The sequence below is a fragment of the Belonocnema kinseyi genome, chromosome 4, assembly GCF_010883055.1.
Source record: "Belonocnema kinseyi isolate 2016_QV_RU_SX_M_011 chromosome 4, B_treatae_v1, whole genome shotgun sequence".
Classification (NCBI taxonomy): domain Eukaryota; kingdom Metazoa; phylum Arthropoda; class Insecta; order Hymenoptera; family Cynipidae; genus Belonocnema; species Belonocnema kinseyi.
In genome coordinates this window covers 113,833,689-113,839,523 of record NC_046660.1, presented here as the reverse complement: position 1 = coordinate 113,839,523, position 5,835 = coordinate 113,833,689, and the positions used below count along the sequence as shown (strand labels likewise).

General features: G+C 31.7%; 1 protein-coding gene across 2 annotated transcripts in view; it reads right to left on the bottom strand.

Annotated features, from left to right (window-relative positions):
- Positions 1–5,835, bottom strand: part of LOC117171352 (methylglutaconyl-CoA hydratase, mitochondrial) — a 193,006-nt gene that overhangs the window by 113,969 nt on the left and 73,202 nt on the right. Inside the window, exon 1 of one of the 2 annotated variants that reach the window (XM_033358594.1) lies at positions 3,258–3,441. The exons of the other annotated variant lie outside the window; for it this stretch is intronic. The gene's annotated coding sequence lies outside the window, so the exon portion shown is untranslated. Of the gene's footprint in view, positions 1–3,257; positions 3,442–5,835 lie in introns of those variants that run through there. 2 annotated transcript variants of the gene reach the window in all.

Genomic DNA, 5,835 nt, shown 5'->3' with positions numbered 1-5,835 from the left:
ATTAAAATTCGAAAATTTTTTCTAAAGCCTCCAGGGGACTTCGTTTTCGCACGAAAAAATTTTATGTGCCCTTATTGCATCCGGACCCACAATTGTGGTAATTTTCAATTTAAAGAATAATTTTTTTAAACCTTAAACATTACAAAAGCTTTTACTTTGTATAAATATTTGATTATTTTAATTTAAAAATATACATTTGTCAAAGAAAAATTTGTTAATCACTAATTTACCTTGACGTTTCTTTTTTTAAATTAAAAAATCGCTTTTCGTTGACTTTTTTTGTACTTAAAAAAAAGACTATGTACAAAAAACCTGTCTGAAGTTTCAGAATTCCAAAAAATTCTGTATGTTATTAAATGTACACAAATTTCAGTTCAGTATAGTAATGAAAATTAAACTTCAACGTACAAAACACTATAATTAAAAAAATCACATTTGTCATTAGTAGCCACATGAAAATATTAGGAATAATAATAATTACGATTTTATTAAGTATAAACATAATTAACTTTTTTAGAGTATTACTCTGAAAATTCAGTTTATTTCTTACCATCTTATCATATAATTTTCTCCATTATTTATTCCAAAAATGTATTTTTGGTGCATCTAGACATTGCGCTATTCGTATTTAATTGATTATTTATTCGGTAGTTCCGTGTTTATACATATGTATAGCGATACATGTCAACCTTTCTAACCTCAAAATATCTTTCTACTGCTTTACCGTCATATTTTACGAAGAATGAGAAAACCAGAATTCGATTTCGTAATAAGGTGAGGGCAGCACCTCGATAGGACAGAAAATGTGACTGCAGTACCGCCCCTGTACCTAGTGCCAACTCCTAGTCTAGTTACCTTTGGTAGTATTGCCAGTACCACGCCGTATTTCAGCCAGTATTATACCTGTACCACGCTAGTACCAGAAATCCTAGTGCGGTACTGGCGCGATACCAAGTCTGTGGTAAATTTCCACCTGGGTTTTTTGCCAGGGCGCCTGATCAACAGACGAGACCGCAGAAAAAATAAGAAGTACAAAATTCCATTTTGCTGTCAAACTATGCAAGATACGATAAATGATGAATTGACGAAAATTGTGCCCTCAAAAAATATCTATAAATTTGTTATTGATCACTTTTTGACAGGAAGCGTAGTTTTTATTTTATTCATAAAAAACATTAAAAATAAAAAATATATTTTTGGACAAACGACACAAACTACGGAAAAAAATTAGACAAAAGTTGATTTTAATCGTGAAAAATAACATTAAAAAATAAAAAAATTAAATGTTGGAAAAACGACGCAGGGTACGAAAAAAACTTATGAGCAAAAGTTGTACATTGAAAAAAAATCCATAAATTTGTTCTCCATCATGTTTTAATGGAACGGGCAGTTTTTGTTTTAATCGTAAAGAATAAAATTAAAAATTAACAAATTAAGTTAATGGAAAAATGACACAAGTTTTGTTTCAAGTTTCATTCACACTACTGACACTCTTTTTATTAACTATTTGTAGCAACACTTTTCTGTCCTGGCATACTTATCTAGCTTCCTTTCCGGGCATGTATTTTTTCATGCAAGCTCTCGTGTTTAGGTGGCTTCGTATGTCTCTTCGAATCAGGGTCTCATTCACACATTCTAACCATTCTTTCCGCGCTCTGCCTCTGGGCACATTGCAATTTACTTTAACTTGATACACTTATTTGATTTAGTTGTTCATCTTTTATTATCTCGACATGCTCAAAACATCTTCACCGATTTCTTTCCCATATTCCAACTAGTGTCTCTTCTACATCACATTCTTAGATGATTATTTTGTTGCTCACTTTGCCCATCAGTCCTTTTCTTGATATGTGCACGTCTCGCTATCGTAAAGTACAATCGGTATAAATATAGGACTATGCATTGCCCTTTTAGCTTTACTTAATATATTTGTACTTCTAATAATAGGCCCTGCTCTACCGTAACTTCTTATCCTTGTTTATATAGAAAAGTTCGCATTGTGAATAAAATCGAGTAATGAACAAGAGATGCGTGATGAAAATGAGTTCGTTAAAGACGAAAGAGCTTTAAGAAAAGAGAATTCACAATCATTATATTACTGTTGTCGATGTTTTGACCTTTAGTTTCAAAAAATTTGCGTACAAATGTGGGGGAAGTACAAAGGGCAAGCGTGAAGCGCGAGATAATTATATTACAGAGACCGAAGCGCGAGAACTAACAGTCGCGCGCCCAATATGCGCTTAAACTTCCCAGCGAAGATGCGAGCACAGCGCGCGTTGAGAATGTTCCTGCGCTGCGGGCTGATTTTTTTTATCTGTTATCTGTTGGACGTCTAAGTCATAGTAATCACAAAACTCCAGGAATTTGGACCTTGGAAGAGGCACGCACTTTCCATACATACAGATGTTGGACTGAATATTTGAAATGTAAAAATAATTACGTATGTGTTCAAGATTTTTTAACCGCAATTTATGCATTTTATTCTTAACTTTGTGACCTTGAACTGTTTCATGAAAATGAAGGCACTAAAAATGTATAAAATATTTGTGGTTATAATGTATAAGAGACGCAGGGATGATTAGTGTCGGATAATAAAAAAATAATCCATTTCTGAAATGTCAAATAAGAGAAAATATTCTGCTATTCAAATATTGCCTGCAAGATCAAATGTGTTATAAGACACCGTGCGTCTACGTTCACCTAAATTTCGTGCGCGTAGCATGGAAAAAATGGAAAGTGGGCTATGTTTACAAAAATTCGGTGGGTACAATATACTTTCGGTGAGCCGAGAAACTGTGGTTTATAAACAATATACCGCTACAAAACTTTAGGAAATGTAAAAGAATAAGGCAACAAAGTAGGTTTCTTAAATTTATTTAAATAGATATTTTCCACACCAAAAATTCCAGAAAAAAATGTCAAAAATTCTCTACAATTTCTTAAAAGACCATTAAAAATAAATATAGATATAGACAATAGAAATTCTTAATTGCAGTACCCATTTCGAGCTAATTAAGATAATAAATGTTCTCTTTTTGAAGAAAATAATCAATTATTTTATATTCACTTTCAATGCGTAAATCAAAGAGGTCACTCTTATGCGTGTTTTCAAAATGGTAAAGTTGCACCGCTACTTTCACATCACATGAAAATAATATTAATGTACACGATGTACACACAAGCAGCCATTGATGCTTTTCCGAATGTTTTTATTTATCTATGAATACTTATACTGCGTTATTTTGATTTTCACTTACTTGTTTTCAAGAATAGAAAGAGAAGAGAGAGAATGTTGGAGCTTCACGCACCGAAAGATATTTTTATTCGCATTATTATTTTTTTTTTTTTAATAATGAAGGTAAAGAGATGAAAGTTCAGACACAAGCCGAACCTTACCGCCGCGACAAACAAACCTCGACAACGGACGAACGCAACTGAATTACTGAATCAAAGAAGTGTGTGGGTGGGGGAGTGAGTGAGTGAGAGAGAGAGTATGAGAGAGTGGGAGGAGGGGAGAATGGAAACACAAGCCGGTGCTGGTGACGAGATCTATGATCAATAATTGCTGTCGAGGACGTAATTCTTCCGAGAATAGCGTATTATTTAATCGTTTCGATAATATTTTGATTTTAAATATTTTTTTACTCCTAATGAGTTATAATAAAAAATATATAAATAAATACTTATATGTAAATATTTATAATACTTAATTTATGTGATTTTAACGTATTCTTATATTAAAAAAATATATTTTTAACTCTTGCAGCACCATTTTTGCAATTGAAATATTAATGTTCAAATTTTAAAATAATAGTAAGTTCCAATCAGATGTCGCGCTTCGCGCTCAGTCTTTGTACTTCTCCCACCTTTGTGCATAGACCATTTTAAAAGGAAAAGCCAAACTATTGACAACTTTTCTTGTCTGTCTTTTATTTGGATCAGAAAATATTGTACCAGAGCACATTTTGATTAGAGAATTCTTTTGAAAGTTATCAGTTATCACGCATTGGGCTACATACTGACGAGCAGGTAGACATGTTTGTTTTTTCTGATTCAAAGGGCCTCAAAACATTGAGAATTGACGATAATTGGACAGGTTAAACAGACCGACAAACAGGGCCCCCAACCCGGGGGGAGGGAAGGTCGGGCGTCCGCCCGACTTGTTTTGAAGAGAGTCCCGAAAGTTGGGAAATATATTGTGTAAATAAATTAAACAAAAGTGCACTAAAAATAAGGAAAAATAATTACGTAAGGAAAGTGAAATAAAACAGAATGTGCACAAATCAATAATTCTCACGATTAAATTTATATTTATCAACAGGTTCGCGAATATTACATATGAGAGCACCATTTCGTAAGTATCTTTGAATTTTTAGAAGTATAAAAAAGAATGCTTCTAATGTGTCCCTTTGCTGTATGTCAGCATAAATAAAACGGGTACATAATTTTTCAACCTATAATATTAATTTAAATTATTTTTCGATTTTCAGATCACTTTCGAGTCATTTAAACAATTTTCTTATTTCTATCTCCATCTTTTACACTATTAACAAAAACTGAATAGGGGCCATTCACAAAATACGGGATATATTTTTCAGTAACTTCTCACCCCCCCCCCCCCCCCCCTGCGTGATACTTTCTCCATTGGTCTTAAGGGCATGCTCTTTGATGACCACGTGACCAAACTAGCCCCCGGTTATGAGCATTTTTTTGGTGTTCACTGTGTCCACACGGATTGAGATATCGTGTTTAAAATTTGACAAATTAAATAAAAAGCACTAAAGAACGTTTTTATGCATGAATATGTTTATAATTTTAATGACAGTTTATTTATAAATTGATGAAATATGATATTACCATTAGAGTCATAGCACTTTGCAGATAATTTTTGGTTTGATCAAAGATATTTTACCAAGATACGGCAAGGGTCTAGTTAGGCCACATGTCAAGGGAGCGGCGCTATCGTCGAATTTGTGACTTCGGTTTTTCCGGTACTTTTCGGCCTAATGCGACAATACCGCTGCGTTTAAACGGATTATTTTGAACACATGTCACGAGACGACGCAATAAACTCAGCTTTGGTCGAGCGGGAACTTGAATTTTTTCAATTATTATGGATTATTTATTTATTCTCTAGGATTAAAAAGAATTAAAAAGAATAGTGTTATATAAATCAAGAATAAACAAGGCACTGAAATGATGATAAAGATAATTCGTTATAAAATATAGATCTAGAAAGAATGGGATCATTTTACCATTTTATGACCAATTTTACGGTTTGTTATACATAAATCAATAATATTAATAATAATAATAGCATGGAAGTAATTGAAGTTATTAATTGAAAATCCTAACCTTGAAATTCCATATTTTTATTTTTATAGTGAAAACTTGTGAAAAGCAAAAAAAATAAAAAGTTTTGTCTTAATATTGTATTCCTAAAGAGGATAATTCGAACATTTACGTGAACATTCCGGACAATTCAAAGAATCCGTTTTATGCAAAAAAAAAATGTACTTTATTTTTATATTTCTATTTCAAAAGCAGGAAACTAAAAAATATATTAATATAATATCAAAAAATGTTTTCTTTTAATATTTTATTCATAAAATGTATAATACTTGGAATTTTCACGTAAGCATTCCGGAAAATTTAAAGAATTCTTTTTATGCGCAAAAAATATACACTATATTCATATTTCTATTTAAAAAATAGAAAACTATAAAATGCCTAAATATATATTCAGCTAATTAATCAATTAATTATTTAATTAGTAATATTATTTACAAAACTAAAAGTAGATGAAAATATTTCAGAAAAATTATTTTTTGCAAG